The 18,009-nt window shown below is 46.5% G+C and overlaps 1 protein-coding gene across 6 annotated transcripts in view; it reads left to right on the top strand.

Moving 5' to 3' along the window:
* The window catches only part of SLC43A3 (solute carrier family 43 member 3), a 757,299-nt gene that overhangs the window by 540,680 nt on the left and 198,610 nt on the right, over positions 1–18,009 (top strand). The window lies entirely within an intron of this gene.

Genomic DNA, 18,009 nt, shown 5'->3' with positions numbered 1-18,009 from the left:
CCTTTCCTATAGGAGCCGACTCCTCTGGCAAAAAGACGAGACACACTCTGTCTCTTCTGTAGTAGGAATGACTTTATTAATGAGAAACATTGTAACTTTATACACAATTCAAGGCACATGCTTTAACATGAACAAGGGCCCAGCTCCACCCACACATCCCAAGACTCAACACCTCATCCTGACGTCTGCTAGGCTTCAAACGATCCCATCTTTTCACAAAGGGTTGGCAGCCAGTCTGTCTGGCACTTTACAATACACACAAGGACAGACTTAAATGAACAATAGAAATGCAAAACAACTTAATTCCTCACAGCAATGATACTTAACCCCCATATACAGTATACATCCAATCTATATACAATGTATATACAGCCTTGAATATGGCTATCACAGACCATATCGGGGGTTTCTTTTATTCACCCTGTGTCCAAAGTGACCCCACTGTCACATCCGCGAAACTAGTTGAGGAAAATGACATCTGTGATTAACTGCTTTATTGTGATTACCTATTGGTGATAATTCATATACCGCTACTACGCTTTTATTTTTGTAAATGATGATTATTCTGTTGGCATCAATAAAATCATCTGTAAATCTTTGTACATTTTTGTGATGATTTTCATCTGTATTGTTTTTTATTGTACTGTGATAGTCCAATTGCCCTCCCTGGTAGCCTAACTGGGAATTAGGCTCCCAAGTTTCTTTAATTGTCTACACATGATCCGAATTTAAACAATCTGATTTTGTTGTCGGAAAATTTTAGATCCTGCTCTCAAACTTGTGTGTCGGAAATAAAAGTCCGATGGAGCCCACACACGATCAGATCAGACAACAAGATCCGATCGCACATTTTCCGTCTGAAAGTCCAACCATGTGTACAGGGCATAAGAATGTTTTCAAAAATGTGTATTTTACTTGTTTATTTTTACTGTATTCTTTTGTAAAAAATAGAGTGAACAGAAGAAAAATCTAAAGCAATTCAATATTTGAATACCCTTTGGCTTCAAAATAGCATCAATCATTTTACATTCAGAAGTTCTATTGATGAAAATAGAAAAGAATACAGCATGAACATCAGACTAATATATGCAGATGCAACTGCAAAGTTTCTTATATAATAATGTAGCCTATGAGGATACATGTTAATCCAAAAATAGAGAATACATATGCTGCTTAGGATGGTCATCTGGCTTCATGTATAGGCATTAAGAATTCGACTTGACCTATAGCATAAAGTCTTAACATTGGAACATGGACACTTCATTCTATGTAAAGTGGCCACTGCCAACTGCTGCAATGACTATACTTGGTAAGTTAATTAGTGGCGAGGAAAACAGGTAAGAAAGCAGAAAAGAGGTGAAAAAAGAAAGCTAAAGAGAGGCGAGGGTAAGAGGGGGGGATGGGATGAGTGGGATGTGTATTGCGTTTCATATATAATTAATGGCCAGCTGGGGCACTGAGACCAACAAATATCACAGGCACTATCAAGAGAGGCCAGTGCAAATTGTGGTCAAGTTTTCTTGAGTATGCTTGTAGACAAACCATGGTTGCCACTTTTTGTGGAATCTCTCTACTGTGCCTCTGTCCTGTGCCAGGGTGTCCTCCATCTCACAAATATCCCCAATTCTGTTCAGCCAGTCTGAGATGGAGGGTACCCAAGAGGAATTCCAGTACAGAGGGATCAGGGATTTAGCTGCGTTAAGAAGGTGTTTGGTCAAAGAATGTTTGTACCTTTTTAAGTGAAAAATTGGTCATGTGGAGGAGACAGCACAGTGCATTCAGAATCAGTGTAGTCTCCATAATTTTTTTGATTAAGTTCCTGATTCCGTTCCTGTAGGGTATAATCAGGTCGCAGTGCCACCAGATGTAGCATAGGGTGCCTGTGTCTTGGTGACATCGCCAACAGACCTCTGGTATTTGGGCATCCCACTTGTGAAGTCTATCAGGGGTATTATACCAGTGTGACAATAGTTTATAGCTTGTTTCTTGTCTTCTAGAGTGTTCATAGAGCATTTGTGTGCCAAAATGCAAGCGTACTTTCATTGTTTTTCTGATATCGGAATGTCTAGCTCCTCCGACCACCTCCTCCTGTGTTCATCCATTTCTGTGATCTTAGGGTGCTGTAGCCAAGCGTATGCAATTGAGGTGGCCTTAGGTATGGGGTTTCTGTTATGACAGGTTGGTTCTAGGTCGGTCAGGGGCCTGGGGAGGTCTTGAGGGCATTTGAATTTGCCCAAGTAACTGCGTATTTGAAAATATGTCCAAAGGCGTAGATGGGGCAGGTTGTATTCTGATTTAATTGAGGACCAGTCTTTAAACATGTCCCCGGTAAAGCAGTCGCCTGCTAGTAAGGGTGCACTCTGCGGGGGGGTTTGAAGCATCGCGTTTCGCTCCCCTGAGATGAAGTCTGGTTAACCTTTCAGTGGTGTCAGGGGGCTTGGCAGTGTGGTGATGTGTTTTTGACAGGCTAGAGAGTTTAAGATCTCTAGTGTGGTCCCTGTCAGAAGGTGTCTTCATGTGTCATACGGTAGGCTCTTCCATGGAATCCATGGCGAGTATATGAGCAGTGTAGGAGTTAAATTTGTCTCTAATGCTACCCGGTCTTTCGTGTGTTCATGGCAGTGCCAGTCTATCACTCTGGCTATGTGTGAGGCTAAGTAATTATGTTTAAAATTTGGTAGGCCGATGCCACCCAGTCCCTTAGGTTTCATCAGTCTAGTTAATCTGATTCTAGGTTTCTTATCATTCCAGAGAAATCTCAGGATAATAGAATTCAATGTTCTAAAGAATTTATGGGGTACTCTTATGCCGCGTACACACGATCAAACAACCTGGTGGAAAAGTCTGGCAGACTCGTGTTTTTTACCCAAAAGTCCGGCGGACTTAGAAAGTAGTTATGCACCAAAATTTGTCCACCGGACTCGCAGTCTGGCGGACAATACGGCCATGTGTGTACTAGTCTGCCGTACTTTTGAAATGAACGGACATTCCCACGCACGGAGAAAAGTCCGTGCGTGGGAATGCATTTTGAGCACAGCTCCAGGTAGCCGGGACTAGCGAAGGAAGCGTCACTGGCCCCATCACCTGGTATGGACTTAAAGGCGAAGCCCTACGCCGAAAAAATGGCGTTGTGGTCCCCCCAGGTCCATATCAGATCCTTATCCGAGCACGGTACCTGGCCAGTTAGAAAAGGGGGTGAGGACAAGCGAGCGCCCCCCCCCTCCTGAGCCGTACCAGGCCACGTGCCCTCAACACGGGGCACCTTGTCCCCATGTTGATGAGGACAAGGGCCTCTTCTCAACAACCCTGGCCGTTGGTTGTCGGGGTCTGTGGGCGGAGGGCTTAGCGGAGGAGCCCAGCTTTCTTCTTCGCCGCCGTCCGGAGGTCTTCTTCCGACTCCGGGGGTCTTGCCCCCCTCTTCGGGGGTCTTGTCCCCCTCTTTGGTTCTTCTTGCCAGGCCTCCGCGCCTTCTAGCTCTTTTACAAGCGGTGGCCCGGTCTTCTATCGCCACTGTCACCTCTGTCTTTGCCGCCTTCTGTTCTTCTCTTCTTCTCTTCTTGAGCTGTTGACTCTTTGCTGTCTCTGACCACAATGACAGAGACACAAAGAGGGGGACAAGCATCCTCTGGGACTGTGACATCATAATGGGCAGGGACATCACCCGGCGATGTCCCTATATAAGTCGCCGCATGCCGTGTCCCTGTCATTGAGGCCAGAGAAAGCGACGAGTCAACAGCTCAAGAAGAGAAGAACAGAAGAACAGAAGGCAGCGAAGACAGCGGTGATAGAAGACCCGGCCACCGCTTGTAAAAGAGCTAGAATAAGGCACGGAGGCCCGGAAAGAAGAACCGAAGAGGGGGACAAGACCCCTGAAGAGGGGGGCAAAACGCCCGAAGTCGGAAGAAGACCCCCGGATGGCAGCGAAGAAGAAAGCCGGGCTCCTCCGCTAGTAAAAGAGCTAGCAAAAGAGCAGAAGATAGCAGAGGAGTCCAGCGAGAAGACCCCAAGACCCCCGAAGCTGTGCAATAAACTATTTTTAACCCTTGCGTGTTGTGTTTTATTTAAAAAAATTTCACAGGTGAATGGATAGGGGTACATTGTACCCCATACTCATTCACATAGGGTGGGGGGCCGATATCCAGGGGCCCCCTTATTAAAGGGGGCTCCTGGATTCTGATAATCCCCCTGCCCGCAGACCCCGACAACCAACGGCCAGGGTTGTCGGGAAGAGGCCCTTGTCCTCATCAACATGGGAACAAGATGCTTTGAGGTGGGGGGGCACGCGGCCCCCCTTCCCCAAAGCACCCCCCATGTTGAGGGCACACGGCCTGGTACGGCTCAGGAGGGAGAGTGCTCGCTTATCCGAGCACCCCCTTTCCTGACCGGCCGGGTAGCGTGCTCGCATAAGGGTCTGATATGGACCTGGGGGGGACCCCCACACCGTTTTTTCCACATAGGGCTTCCCCTCTAAGTCCATACCAGGTGACGGGGCCAGCGGCGATTCATTCGCTAGTCCTGGCTACCTGGAGCCACGATCAAAATGAACGGACTTTCCTCTGTGTGTGTGGGCAAGTCCGTTCATTTCAAAAGTATGCGGATAGTCTGGCGGACTATGTCCGTCGGACTTAGTCTGCCGGAAAAGTCCTGTGTGTGGGCAGGTTCAGACAGTCCGGCAGACTTTACGGCGGTTTGTCTGCCAGACTAAGTCCGCCGTATAGTCCATATAGTGTGTGCATCAGATAAAGGAATTTGGGTAGTATTACCATCTTGATGACCGCAGCGCGCCCAAACCATGAGAAAAATCCCAAATTCCACCTCTTTAGGTCTCTCTTGCAAGATTTTAGGAGTGGTGGGTAATTTTTTTTAAAGTGAGTTGGACTTGTGGGGTTAACCATGTCCCTAGATACTTAAGTGTGCTGTCGTCCCATCTAAATGATGAGTTGGCTTTTGTTTGTGTAAGGACCTGGTCAGGTAGGGAGACATTTAATGCCTCAGACTTTGTATAATTTATCTTTAAATTCGAGAGGTAACCGTATTGTGAGAATTCCTTCATTAGGTTAGGAAGAGAGACTGTTGGGTTGGTCAAAAAAAATAAAAGGTAAGCTGCTAATTTGAACTCCCTGTCCCGCACCCGGTATCCGCTGATCGCCGTGTTTGCATTTACTTTTCTGATAAAGGGTTCGAGTGAAAGCATGAACAACGGGTGAAAAGGGGGCAGCCCTGACTGGTCCCATTTGTAATTTGTAAACTTTGTGATAAATTGCCATTGATTTTCAATTTCGCGGACGGGTTTTGATATAAAGCGGTTATCCATGAGAGCATGTATGTTCCCAACCTGACATGGTCATAGACTGCTAGCATAAAGTCCCATGCCACTCTATCGAAGGCCTTCTCCGCATTCGTGGAGAGGAGAAGGCCCTCGATGTTCCGGACTCCTGCCTCATGGATCAGAAGAAGTGCTTTTGTTACATTATCCTTAGCTTCTCTGCCCTGCATGAACCCCACTTGTTCCAAGCCAATTAATTTTGGGAGAAGTGAGCCCAATCGTGTAGCCAGAACTTTTGCAAGCAATTTAACGTCAAGGTTTAAAATGGAGATTGGCCGGTAACTGGAGCATTCCCCTGGGTCTTTGTCAACTTTCGGTATAACCGCAATGTGCGCTGTGAGGAAATCTGGAGTAACTATTTTAGGTGTGGACAGGGAGCCCAAGGTGGTTCTGAGGGGATCTGTAAGGATGTCAATGAAGGTTTCTATAGTAAGCTGAGGAGTAGCCATCCGGGCCTGGGCTTTTACCTGCCTTGAGCTGTTTGATCGCCTGTCTGAGTTTGATATCTGATATCGGTTCTTCCAGTAGGCTAGAGTCCGGATCATCAAGGGTAGGGAGGCCGCTTTTAACTAAGTAATCTTTGATAATTTGTGCCCTGTGTCCTTCCATATGTGGCTGTGGAGGTAGGTTATACAGCTTTGTGTAGTAGTTATGGAAATGTTCAGCTATCGCCTCTGACGCCACATCGAACTTAGTGCTCTCGCCAGGAACTTGCCTGCTTTATTCCCTGCTTCGTAGTACATTTTCTTTTTAAAAAATAGCAAGCGTTTAGCTGTCAAGTCGAATATTTGTTGCAGGTCTTTCCTGGCATCTAACAGCTGCTTGGCTGATGCTGTAGATAGGGATTGCTTATGCAGTGTTTCTAGGGCGCTAATCTGTGCTATCAGTTTTTTGATGGCAGCTTCCCTTTCTCTTTTAAGTCTGGCACCAAGTTCGATCAGCACTCCCCTTCCCACACAACCAGTGGGTCTGAGTCTGGTGTGACATTACATCTGAAATAATCTGTTAGGTGTTGTTTTATTGAGGGGAGGAGTGTCGGATCAGTCAGAAGCGAAGCATTGAGCCTCCATGTTGGGTGTCTCTGGGAAGGGCGTGACAGGTCAAGGGATAGGGCGATAGGCGAGTGGTCTGATATTGTCTGTATACCCACATGCGCCCCTACTATTCGTGTAAGATCTCTTTGTGATATGAATAGGTAGTCCAGCCTTGCATATCAGGGTACAGGAAACACCATGTGTCTATTATGCCGCGTACACACGATTAAACAATCCGGTGGAAAAGGCCGGCAAACTCAAGTCTGCCGGACAATCCGCCCGTGTGTAGCCTCCGGCAGGCTTTTTTTACCCAAAAGTCCGGCGGACTAAGAAAGTATTTTTGAACTCCAATCTGTCCGCCGGACTCGCTTTTCGGCAGACAGTACGGCAGTGTGTGTGCTAGTACGCTGTACTTTTGAAATGAGCGGACTTTTCCCACGTGGAGAAAAGTACGCTCATTTTGAGCGCGTCTCCAGGTAGCCGGGGCCAGCGATGCCTCCTTCGTCACCTGGTATGGAGTTAAAGGGGAATGCCTACGCCGAAAAATCGGCATGGGGTCCCCCCCTAGGTCAATATCAGACCCTTATCTGAGCACGCTACCCGGCGGGCCAGGAAAAGGGGTGGGGACGAGCGAGCGCCCCCCCCCCTCCTGAGCCGCGCCAGGCCGCGTGCCCTCAACATGGGGGGTGCCTTGGGGAAGGGGGGCCGCACGGCCCCCCCACCCCAAAGCACTTTGTCCCCATGTTGATGAGGACAAGGGCTTCTTCCCGACAAACCTGGCCATTGGTTGTCGGGGTCTGCGGGCGGGGGGCTTATCGGAATCCGGGAGCCCCCTTTAATAAGGGGGCCCCCAGGTACCGGCCCCCCACCCTATGTGAATGAGCATGGGGTACAATGTACCCCTACCCATTCACCTGTAAAAAAAACACAACACACAAGGGTTGAAATAGTTTATTGCACAGCTCCAGGGGTCTTCTGTCTGTCTTCGGGGGTCTTCTCGCCGGACTCCTCCGCTATCTTCTGCTAGCTCTTTTGCTTTAAGTCCATACCAGGTGACGGGGCCAGCGACGCCTCCTTCGCTGGCCCCTGGCTACTTGGAGACACGCTCAAAATGAGCGGACTTTCCTCCGCGTGTGTGGGCGAGTCCGTTCATTTCAAAAGTACTTAGTACGCCGTATTAGTCCGCTGAAAAAGTGCCGTGTGTGGGCAAGTAGCTCGTTCGGAAAGTCCGGCGGGAAGTCCGCCAGACTAAGTCCGCTGGATAGTCGGCTACGTGTGTACACGGCATTAGTTGCACAGACTGCAGGAGGGACTTAATCTTTTTAAGAATTTTAAGTAATTCAAGTAATTTAAGTAATACAGGTCTTTCCGTTAGTGGTGTCTATGAGCGGGTTCAATGGTACATTTAAGTCTCCTCCTAGAATCAAGCAACCCGACCTGAACCCCATTAATTCTCTAACTATTGTTGGCAAAACGTGACATGTGCCCTATTTGGGAAATAGACGTTGGCTAGTGTAATTGGAATGTCCCCGTAGGTCCCTTTGATGAATAAGAACCTGCCTCCCAGGTCTCTCAACTGGGCATGCAGTTCAAAGGGAGCCTCTCTGCTGACTAGTATGGAGACCCCCTTGGATTTAGAGTCAGGGTTGGTGGAGTTTAACACTCTCGTGAAGTATGAATCCGTGAGTTTTGGTGTTTGTTGCGTCTTAAAATGTGTCTCCCTCAGGAGGGTGGTACAACGTTCGGTTATGTTTAGGCCCCTTATGTTGTGGGAGATCACAGACAGACGTTGCCCCAGTGATGAGTAGGCCATGGCGAGTGGTCAGGAGGAGTTGGCCATGAGTCGATCTGATACAAAAATGCTATGACACACAAGTTAGTACTCTTTTCCAAAACCTGAAAATATTTGGCTTATGAGCTTGAAAGTACACGTTATTTAGTTGGGGAAGAGGAAAGAAGAGAGGAGGAGAGAAGAGAGGAAGAGAGAGGAGAAGAAGAGGTTTACCAGTGATTTTATGCCCTGATAGACTCCCCCCCCCCCCCCCGGGGCAAGTGTTCTCCCAGACAGGAGGCCCCACCAGTATTTTGTAATGTCTCCCGGGACCCAAACAAGGATCACAGGATACTTTGCGGGGACGAAAGGAGGCCACAACAACAGGCCGCAGCACACCTTTCAAAGCTTAAGATATTAAGTTCAATCAATAAAACAGTTAAACAATCCAACAATTTAAACAATCAAACAGTTCAACCGAAAGGAATATTCTCAACATTGCCCACACGGCCGTGAGGGTTGCAATTAGTATAAGTTATCCTAATTTGTTATACACCCGACCCCTTGGTGCAAAGCAAAGTTAGGCAAAGGGTACAACACAAAAAAAAAAGAAAGGGAAACCCCCCCCCCCCCCAACTTCAGGGGCAGTGACCGCCGTAGGGGGAAAAATTGGGCATTAAGCTAACATGATGCAAATGTTTAGTTTTTCGGTGGTGGAGAAGAACGAGTCTTCTTTGGCCGAAGTAGAACAACTCTAGTTGCGCCTCTGGGTGCTGGGGTATTCATTGTGGCCTGAGAATCCGCAGGTGGCCAGGAAATTGGTAAGTAACCTGTGTGGGGTTTGTAGTAGCTGTCCTAGGCTAAGTCAAAGGCACTAACCTGCATAAAATTGTCTCATGAATCACTTTTCGGATGTAGGCAGGGTCCTCTGAGCTTTGGTATAGTCCCCACTAGTACGAGCTAATGTCCCTCTCCAGGCGGCCTAGTCGCCTAGGTGGTGTGGGTCTGGTTGTTGTATGTGGCTACTCCGCAAGGTAACCGAGGCTCGACCCGCAGCTTCCAAATAGGGTGCTCACCAAAAGACACCATCAGGTGTGTAAAGTAAGACCAGGAATTAACCTTGCTAAGTGCTAGAGGGGTTCAAATGCAGGCATGTCATCGGTGACAATTAGTTTTTGTGGGCTATTGAGACGTGTAAGAGGTGAATCTGTCATCCTCAATTCGTCGTGGATTAAATCATTGCCTAGTGAGTGGAAGGACTAAATCCGATATGGCGATTCAATCCTCGTCCGGGGCTCTAGGGGTTTCAGCTGTTCTCCGTGGGGGGCTCGTTTTTGGAGTAGCCCTCACGGTTGTGTTTGGGCTCTTTGACAGCCGCTTGTCTGGCGAGGCAGACCGAGAGGAAAGTGGACTTCTCTCCAGTGATGGGTGCAGAAACTCAGCATACCACTCAGGAAGGTCCACCTGGCCCAAGTCCAGCACTTCGCAGAATTCTGGCAGGTCAGAGGGCATGCGGAGAATGTGTTGGTGGCCATTAAGTGCGACTGTGAGAGCAAATGGGAAGCGCCAGGTATATCTCAAGTCTTTCTCCCTCAGTCTCTCTAAGAGTGGGCGCAACGCCCAATGATTTTTTAGAGTGATCTGGGATAAGTCTTGATACAGCATGATTGTTGCTCCATTAAATATAATTTGATCATTCCTCTTTGCCTTGCACATTATCTCTTCTTTCAGGGCAAAACTTTGTAGGCAACAGATTATGTCCCTCGTGGTGCGGTATCAGGCCCTTTAGGTCTTAGAGCCCTATGTGCTCTAACAAAGTCTATTTCTGTGTCTTCCTGTCTCTCAAGCAGGCTGTTGAAAACTCTCCTCAGGGCTGGGATAATTTGGTCTGTTTCCACCGATTCAGGGATCCCCCTCACTCTAACGTTACACCTCCTGCCCCTGTTATCAAGATCTTCGATTTGTCTGTTAACGTCTATGAGGTGTTGTGATTGTGTGGCAGTGGCTCTCTCAAGTCTGTGTATGGCCTTGTCCCTGAGCTTTCCTGCCGTCTCTGTCGCAGCCATCTACTCATTGAGAACTAGCATGCTTGTTTTCAGATCAGTGATGGCGGCCGAAAAGGTGGCTTTAATGCCGTAAACACCGACATGTCTGCGAAGGTTAAGGGGTAGTGTGGGCATGACTTACCCCTGCCTATGTCCTCAGGAGCTGACAGTGAGTCCTTGCTGCCCTCCTCCTCTCAGTATGTCGGTGCCATCTTGGGCATGGATGTTCCACTGCGGGATGTCTGCTTGGTTTTGAAGATGAGCGCTATGTTTTTTGCTGCTGTGGGCACGGTGTCACGGCGTGTGCAGGAGTGAGGGGTCGAGTACAGTTTCCTGCCCGTCATCTGAAGGCTGTCGGTCAGGTGTAGGCTTCAAACGGCCGTGTGTGCTGAGGAGCTCCTTCAGTGTGCTGCCATTCACGTCACGCGCCAGGCCACGCCCCCCAAAATAGCATCAATTCTTTCACGTGCACTTGCACACAGTTTTTGAATGTCATCAATAGTCAGCAATATGTTTACATTTCCCATTTGTTTTTTAATACATTTTCGAATTTGTTTGGAATTTTTTTCGAATGTGTTTCGAATTTGGATAATTAGTTATTCTGGACAAAATGTAGTTTCATTATAATATATAACTCAGATCGATTTAAATTTGTTTATTGTGATTTGGGAATTCAAATACATTCGAATTTACGAATATCGAAAAATGCATCTGAATTTTGATTCGGAACTAAACCAACCGCACATGTCTAGTCCCTACAACAACTCAACAATTTTAGATTTCTTATCACTTTCTTTACTAGAGACATTGAGCCAAAAGGACAAAGGGTTCAGGGTAAATTTTTACAGCGGTGACACGGACAGCAATAAGAACTGAACAGAGATTCTAATCTGTGCAAAACTATAAAAAAAAGTTTTGCCTTTACATACACATTAAAAGTAGCATAGATTAAATAATGGCAGTCTATTGTAAGAAGCTTTAAATACATTAACAACAAATGTTATTCAAGAGGAAAAGCTGTTCTTAATCACCTCCCGTCCGCACTATAGCCAAAAGACAGTTACAGCGCGGATCTAATTTGCCGGGAGGGCATCCATAGACATCATCCCATGCTCAAGGGGCCTGCGCGCCCCCTGCATGGCACACGCAGTGTGCTCTGTGATCAGCTGTCAGCCATGTGATCAGCTGTCAGCCAATGACAGCTGATCATGTGATGTAAACAGAGCCAATCACCATCAGCTGTGAGAGGGACATCAGGATTGTTGAGAGCCTCTGCAGAGGCTTCTGTGCCCACCTATGCCACCTACCAGTGACCACCAGCACCACCTACCAGTGCCCTCAGTACCACCCATCAGTGCCCACAGTGCAACCTATAAAATGTCCCCAGTCAGTGCCTCATCACTAGTGCTGTCTATCAATATCACATACCAGTGTTCATCAGTGCCCATCAGAGACCTCTATCAGTGCCACCCATCAGTTCCACTTATCAGTGCCACCCATCAGGGCCCATCAGTGCTGTCTTATCAGTGCCTATCAGTGTCACCTTATCTGTGCCTATCTGTGCCTATCAGTGCCGATCAGTGCAGGCCATCAGTACCCATCAGTGCAGCCTCATCAGCGAATATCAATCAAGGAGAAAAATTACCCATTTGCAAAATTGTATAATAAACTATTAAACAAGTTGTTGTTTTTTTCAAAAATGTCTGTCTTTTTTTTCGTTTAGCAAAAAATAAAAACCCAAGTGGTGATTTAATACCACCAAAAGAAATCTCCATTTGTGTGACAAAAAAATTCATTTGAGTACAGTGTAGCATGGTCGCACAATTGTCATTCAAAGTGTGACAGTGCTGAAAGCTAAAAATTGGTCTGGGCAGGAGGGGGGTTTAAGTGCCCAGTAAGCAAGAGGTTAAACAAGACCTTCAGTTCTTTCAAAATCACACAGAAAAAATGTAAAACGATTCATTTAGCATCTCAAATATTCAAATATGTATAATTCAGCAGTAAATTGAAATTAAGCTCAGTTTGACACAGAGAGCTCAAAACGAAAATCTTTTTTTTTTTGGAAAATTCTTTTTATTAACATATTAACAGTTTTTTTAAAACAAAACAGAGCCCCGCAAAGAATGCATTAGTACACTTGTCCTGTCCCATGCGCAAATAGTAACGCGCATGGAGTCAGTCAAAGGCACCACTGCCTGTGGCCCTCTATACACTAAATAGTAAAGACTCTCATAGGATCCCATTAAAGCAACCTCCAGTACTGTCACTGCATCCCAGTTGTCTCTTGCTAACCAACGTCTGGCAAATACCATCTGTCCCGCAATAAAATACTTGAACAGGTCAGGAAAGGCCAATCCTCCCTGTCCATAGGGCTCTTGTAATTATTATTATTGTCATTTTTGAACTACATTCACATTATTTAGCATAATACCGATTGTCACAATATGGAATATCACACCTATTTATTATTTGTTTAAACATTACTTGGGAAACAAAGTGGCATTCCCTCTCATTTCACTATTCCCACTTATCTATGCTTTTGTAGATTAACACAATATACGCAATACTCCAGTCAAACAACTAGTTATAATATACATTTTTTGTGATGTATTTGCTCCATATCATATCATATTGTATTTCATTATTTTTAGGTGTGGCCACCTTGGGTGGGCCAAGAACCTCCTTCTCTGTTCCTCTGATCACCCTGGGGAAACTCCAGACACTGTCAATTCTTGTAAGCTAGTGTTTGATGCCAACGTGAAGTCGTGTTCCGCCTTTTTTCTCCCCTTCTTTTGTCCCCCCTCCTCCCCCGTGTCCATCTTGGTGGGTGGTTGAGGTGGGTCAAAATAGTGGGGCAGCGGATCCAGGATGACCCTTTGAGGGAAGGCACTGTTCCGTTTTTCAGATTTTATTAGAAGTCTCTGGTTGAAAAGCATTGGTTCGGTGGAACTGGTAAATATTATCGAAATAAGTTTTGATATTATATTAATTTTTCGGTTAAAACCTATTATATTGAAAGTCTTTTTTTCTTTGATTACCTGCAGAATATACAATATAACTACTCCTTTCGCCAGGGCTTTGTTGCTTTTTACCCCCTGAAGAAGACCCTGACTCCCTGAAGGTCGAAATGCATTGGGGCAGCCCGGGTGCTATTTTGCAACTTTTGAAAAAGTGCTGTACTTGTAAATTGTTCCTGTAACCTATTTGGTATTAAATGTTGCATATACTGTTTATCCACTGATATGCTATAATATTATATACCAGAGCCTGTATTTTTAAATCTATGATGGCAAATAAGCCGATAAATCAATAAAATAAATATAACTTTTCACGGATTTATCTCTGCTTCTTGTTGCTGCCTGAAAACCCCAAGGGGAACTCTTCTTTTTTTTATTCTCTCTCGAATACTTAGGGGTGTGCAGCTAGCTCGTTTTTCATTCATTTATTTACATTTATGCACTTTTTTCCTCCTTACGTTTACTTGATGTTCTTTACCCGGAGGCGGCATCTCACCTCAGTGAAGGATCTCCAGCATTTCTGGACCTCAGCTGAAAAATCCAAGAACAGCATCAGCTTGGTGTTTTCATATGGTTCTAGATGCTTTCTTGCCTCTGCCAGAACCATATCTCTATCATGGTAGTTTAACAGTCACACCAAGAATGGTCTGGGGGGTGCACCTTCTGGGTGCTTTCCCGTGGGTACTTTATGCACCCTTTCTACTACATATGTGGGTGGCATGTCTGCCAAGTTCAGCAATTGTTTAAATAATGTCTCAGCCAAGATGGTGTGTTTCTGACCCTGTGCGCCTTCTGGCAGGTGTATGACACTGACATTGTTCCACCTCTGTCTATTTTCAGCATTATCCACTTTGTGTATCAAGGAACTCACCAGTAACTGTAGTTCTGCTATTTGTGCAGTGTGTGTGCCCTGTTGATCCTCCACTGTGCCAATTCCATCTTCTGCTTCATTGATTCTCCCTCTCATTTTGTCCAGATCACAGCGAATCAGGGTACACTCGGACGCCAGGTGATCTATGTGGACCATCATCATAGGTTTGAACCCCTCTATAGCAGCCAGAATAGCCTTTCTAATTGCCTCTGGTGCTGTCTCCGGGGCAATGGAGGGGAGATCAGCTTCCTGTGCCTCTGAGGAAGCCAACATATCCGCAGGGGATCCAGCCACAGAGGTTCCCAGGCTTTACACAGCTCCCAGCCTGCTCTGCATAGCAGAAGTAGAGGTGGAGGCTTTCATGGCATCTGGTGAGCTTGCGCCCCATCCATTCCCCGATCGCGGTGGCTTCGGGTCCTTGTTGAGCTTACCTCGACCCTTGGCAGAAATGATTTCCATCTCAGGGGGGTCCTGGGTATATGTGGTAGCTGCCGTGTAATTTGTGGGTGAAATAGTGCACGTATGCAGGATTACTTACTCGGATCCGCACGGAGCTCCAGAGACATGCGACCGCCCTGCTTCTTATCCCGGCCATGCCCCCTCAAACTAAAATCATTAATCCAGTTTTGGAAAAAGAAATGATACATGTAAAAATAGAAAGAGTACCTCTTTTAAGTAAGGTTTTTCTAGACAGCCATAGAGCTGTAATATGTTGCCCTATCAAATTCCTTATTAGAAAGAGGACATTTTCCCCATTTGTTTATTTAGTTAAGTAAATATATACCAATGGGGGCGTGGCCAAGATATTGGATGTCTGAGCTGGAGCTCCGCTGCTGAATCGGGCAAATCTCCTGCAATCCGGTCCATACACCAGCCATCCGACAACCACTGACATCCACATCTGCCGCAGGTCCTCTGGGGCGGCTAAAGGAGGGAGAAACAAGATACATTTTCCCTTATACCAGAGGAGATTGTCTCAGCCTCTACTGACCACATGAGGACACATGCACCCTCCTCAGCAAACATGGCATCCCAGATCGAGCGGAACGAACAGGCCCCCCTCATCCCAGCCGGGTCAAGCTGAGGTCCTGGCTGCTATTGCCAACTGCCTGGCCTCTATAACCATGCTGGCATCTAAAGTAGATGCCGTACAGCTGGATGTGGGACTGTTCAGGCAAGACATGGACAAAGAAGGGCCCAGCTGTCCTCTGCAGAACAGCACCTGGGCCATACTGGGGACACAGTGGCTGAGCACACCAATAGTCTCCGGTCCCTGCAAACTAAAATACGTGCTCTGGAATTCAAGGCTGATGATGCTGAGTCGCAATAGGAGAAACAATCTCCGCATAGTGGGCCTTGCAGAGGGGGTGGAGGGTGCTCATCCAACTGAGTTTGTGGCACTGCTGCTGCACTCCTTTTTTCCTGGAGCTCAGTTTTCACCATTCTATGCTGTCTAAAGGGCTCACCGAATCCCACCTAAACCCGGGCCCCTGGGGACACCACCCCACACTTTTATTCTCAAATTCCTTCATTTCAGGGATAGGGATGAGGTACTTCATGCTGAAGAACCTTGCTTTCCAAAACACCAAACTCCTCATTTTTCCGGACTACTCGGTGGAGACACAAAAGCTGAGGTGATTGTTCGATCAAGTCAAGGTGGCTATGCGCACACATAGTATTCGTTATAGTGTTCTCTTCCCAGCCCAGCTGAGGATCCAAGATGGAGAAACTACCAGATTTTTCACCTCACCCAGAGATGCATCTTCCTGGCTGGATTCACTGCCTCCGCACCGCTGAGATATTGGATCTATCACTGGCTTACACTGTCCTAGCTGTGTGTCGGTGATCTACTCACTTTTATCCAAGGATCTCCCCTGGATTGTTTGCCTTGTGCAATATGGCAGTTTTTCAACTATTACCTCTGAGCTTCAGCAAGTTTGTTGTGCTTACCCTGTTTTTCTTATGCAACACACCGAAGATAAGTGCCCCTGGCCAGTCCATGTGTTTTCTAAATGACTTTTTTAACTTTTTCTGGCTTATCAAGTCTCCTGCTAAGTGACTCAGTAAACTGTATAATTACGTCCATGCAGGAATCTGAGTCTCAAGTAATGGAGGAGAAGGATGGGGGTTTCACCTCTGTGACTGCAGTTTGACATTCCCTGTCTTAGAAATACTGTGGCTACTGGTGGTCTCTAGTGGCTCTGCGGGTAGCTGCATGATGTTCTGTTACCATTGTTCAGGGTTGTATTTTTTCTCCAATTTAAGGGTGGGGACATTTATTGAGGTTTCACACCTGTGTTCCTGTCTCAAGAGGAACTGTACTCTCATCTGGAACAGTGCTAACCAAATGTGTTTTATTGTTCATGTATTGCATTTTCCTTTTTCATTCATGCAGCAAAAGCTAATTTCTCACTTATTATTTGATCCTAGTACAGTGGAGACCCCAATCTTTTTTCCCATCTGGCGGACTAAATCCACTGGTCTACACCTCCCATTATTGGGTGTTACATGGTTATGGGTATAAGCATCCCTTAGTTGGGGTGGATAATGCGGGGTGGGAAGTGAAGTTGTTTGGAGTTCTGTATAGGTTTTTGTATGTTGGTTCTAAAGGGGCTTTGTTTTGTCTCTATGACTTTCCTCAAGATATTAGATTGGTTAGATAATTTAACACTCAGCTGCTATGAAATATGCTTGTGTACTGTATACTTGTCTTCTCCTCCTTGAGGGTTGGGTTGCTGCCCCTGCAAGCAGGTCTCTCACCCTGTATTGATGCCTTACCTTTCCGATGCCTCAATTCACGGTGATATCCTGGAATGTCAGGGGCCTGAACTCTGTCATTAAAAGAGCCTTTGTTATTCTGTTTCCTCCAAAGGCACAACCCACATATCTGTGTTTTGCAGGAGACGCATCTCCAAGGCTCCAAAGCGATCTGTCTCAGAAAGTCGTGGGTGGGCCTGCACTACCACGCCACATTCTCTACATATGCTTGTGGGGTCAGCATCCTATTAAGAAAAACTCTGCCATTTTGGCTCATTGAAGTCAAAACGGACCGAGACGGTAGATATGTAATCGTTTATGCCCATATATATATGACAAGACTGTGGTGCTGGTGGGGGTATATGTCCCTCCTCCGGCCTCAGTCCAGGTTTTACATCACATTATGCAACTTGTGTTTCAATTTGACAATGATCTGGTCTATCTTATGGGTGATTTCAACATGGTTCCATGTGTGGCCCTTGAAAGGTTGCATTCCTCAGCTCGTGAATCTCCTGACCTTCAGCAATGGGCTGAAACCTATGCCCTTTCAGATGTCTGGAGATACATGCACCTGAACTCAAGAGAATTCACTCAGCCACGTATAAGACCCTGTCTAGGATAGACCTGGTCTTTGCATCCAGAACTGCTTTAAAAGTCCAGGGCGTGTCTGTGCTTCCCAGGGATATTTCTGATCATGCCCCACTGTGCCTCTCCCTTGCTCTAACTGCCCCCCCCTCTGAATCTAGACTACGAAGACGATCCAAATTCTGGGCAAAATATGAATGACTACAGGAGCCACTGACTGCCTTTGCCTATTAACACTATTGGACAGACAACCAAGATACTGCCTCTCTATCTGAGTTGTGGGACTCCTTTAAATCATGGGCTAGGTGGGAATACATTTCCAGCATTTCATGCCTCCAGAAGGAGGCTGCTTTTTCCCTAGATGAGATGGAGAGGAGAATGACTAGGTTGGAGGCTGCTTATGTTATACCCTGGATGGTGATCACTATAAAACGTGGCAGCGGGCTCTGTGCGAGTTGTCCACTCATAGAGTAGCTCAGACTAACAAGGCCCTCCTGTACTCGGACCAAAAGTTGTTTGAATTTGGGGGGAAGAATGGGAAACTGCTGGCTTGGCTTGCTAAGGGATTCAACCCTGCCACCCCTATCGGCTGTATTAGGGACA

Source organism: Lithobates pipiens, unplaced genomic scaffold (genome assembly GCF_037356315.1).
Source record: "Lithobates pipiens isolate NorthernLeopardFrog02 unplaced genomic scaffold, aLitPip1_a1.2 Scaffold_19, whole genome shotgun sequence".
Lineage (NCBI taxonomy): Eukaryota > Metazoa > Chordata > Amphibia > Anura > Ranidae > Lithobates > Lithobates pipiens.
Note: the sequence above shows the minus strand (reverse complement) of the source record. Positions and strands in the feature narration are given on the sequence as shown.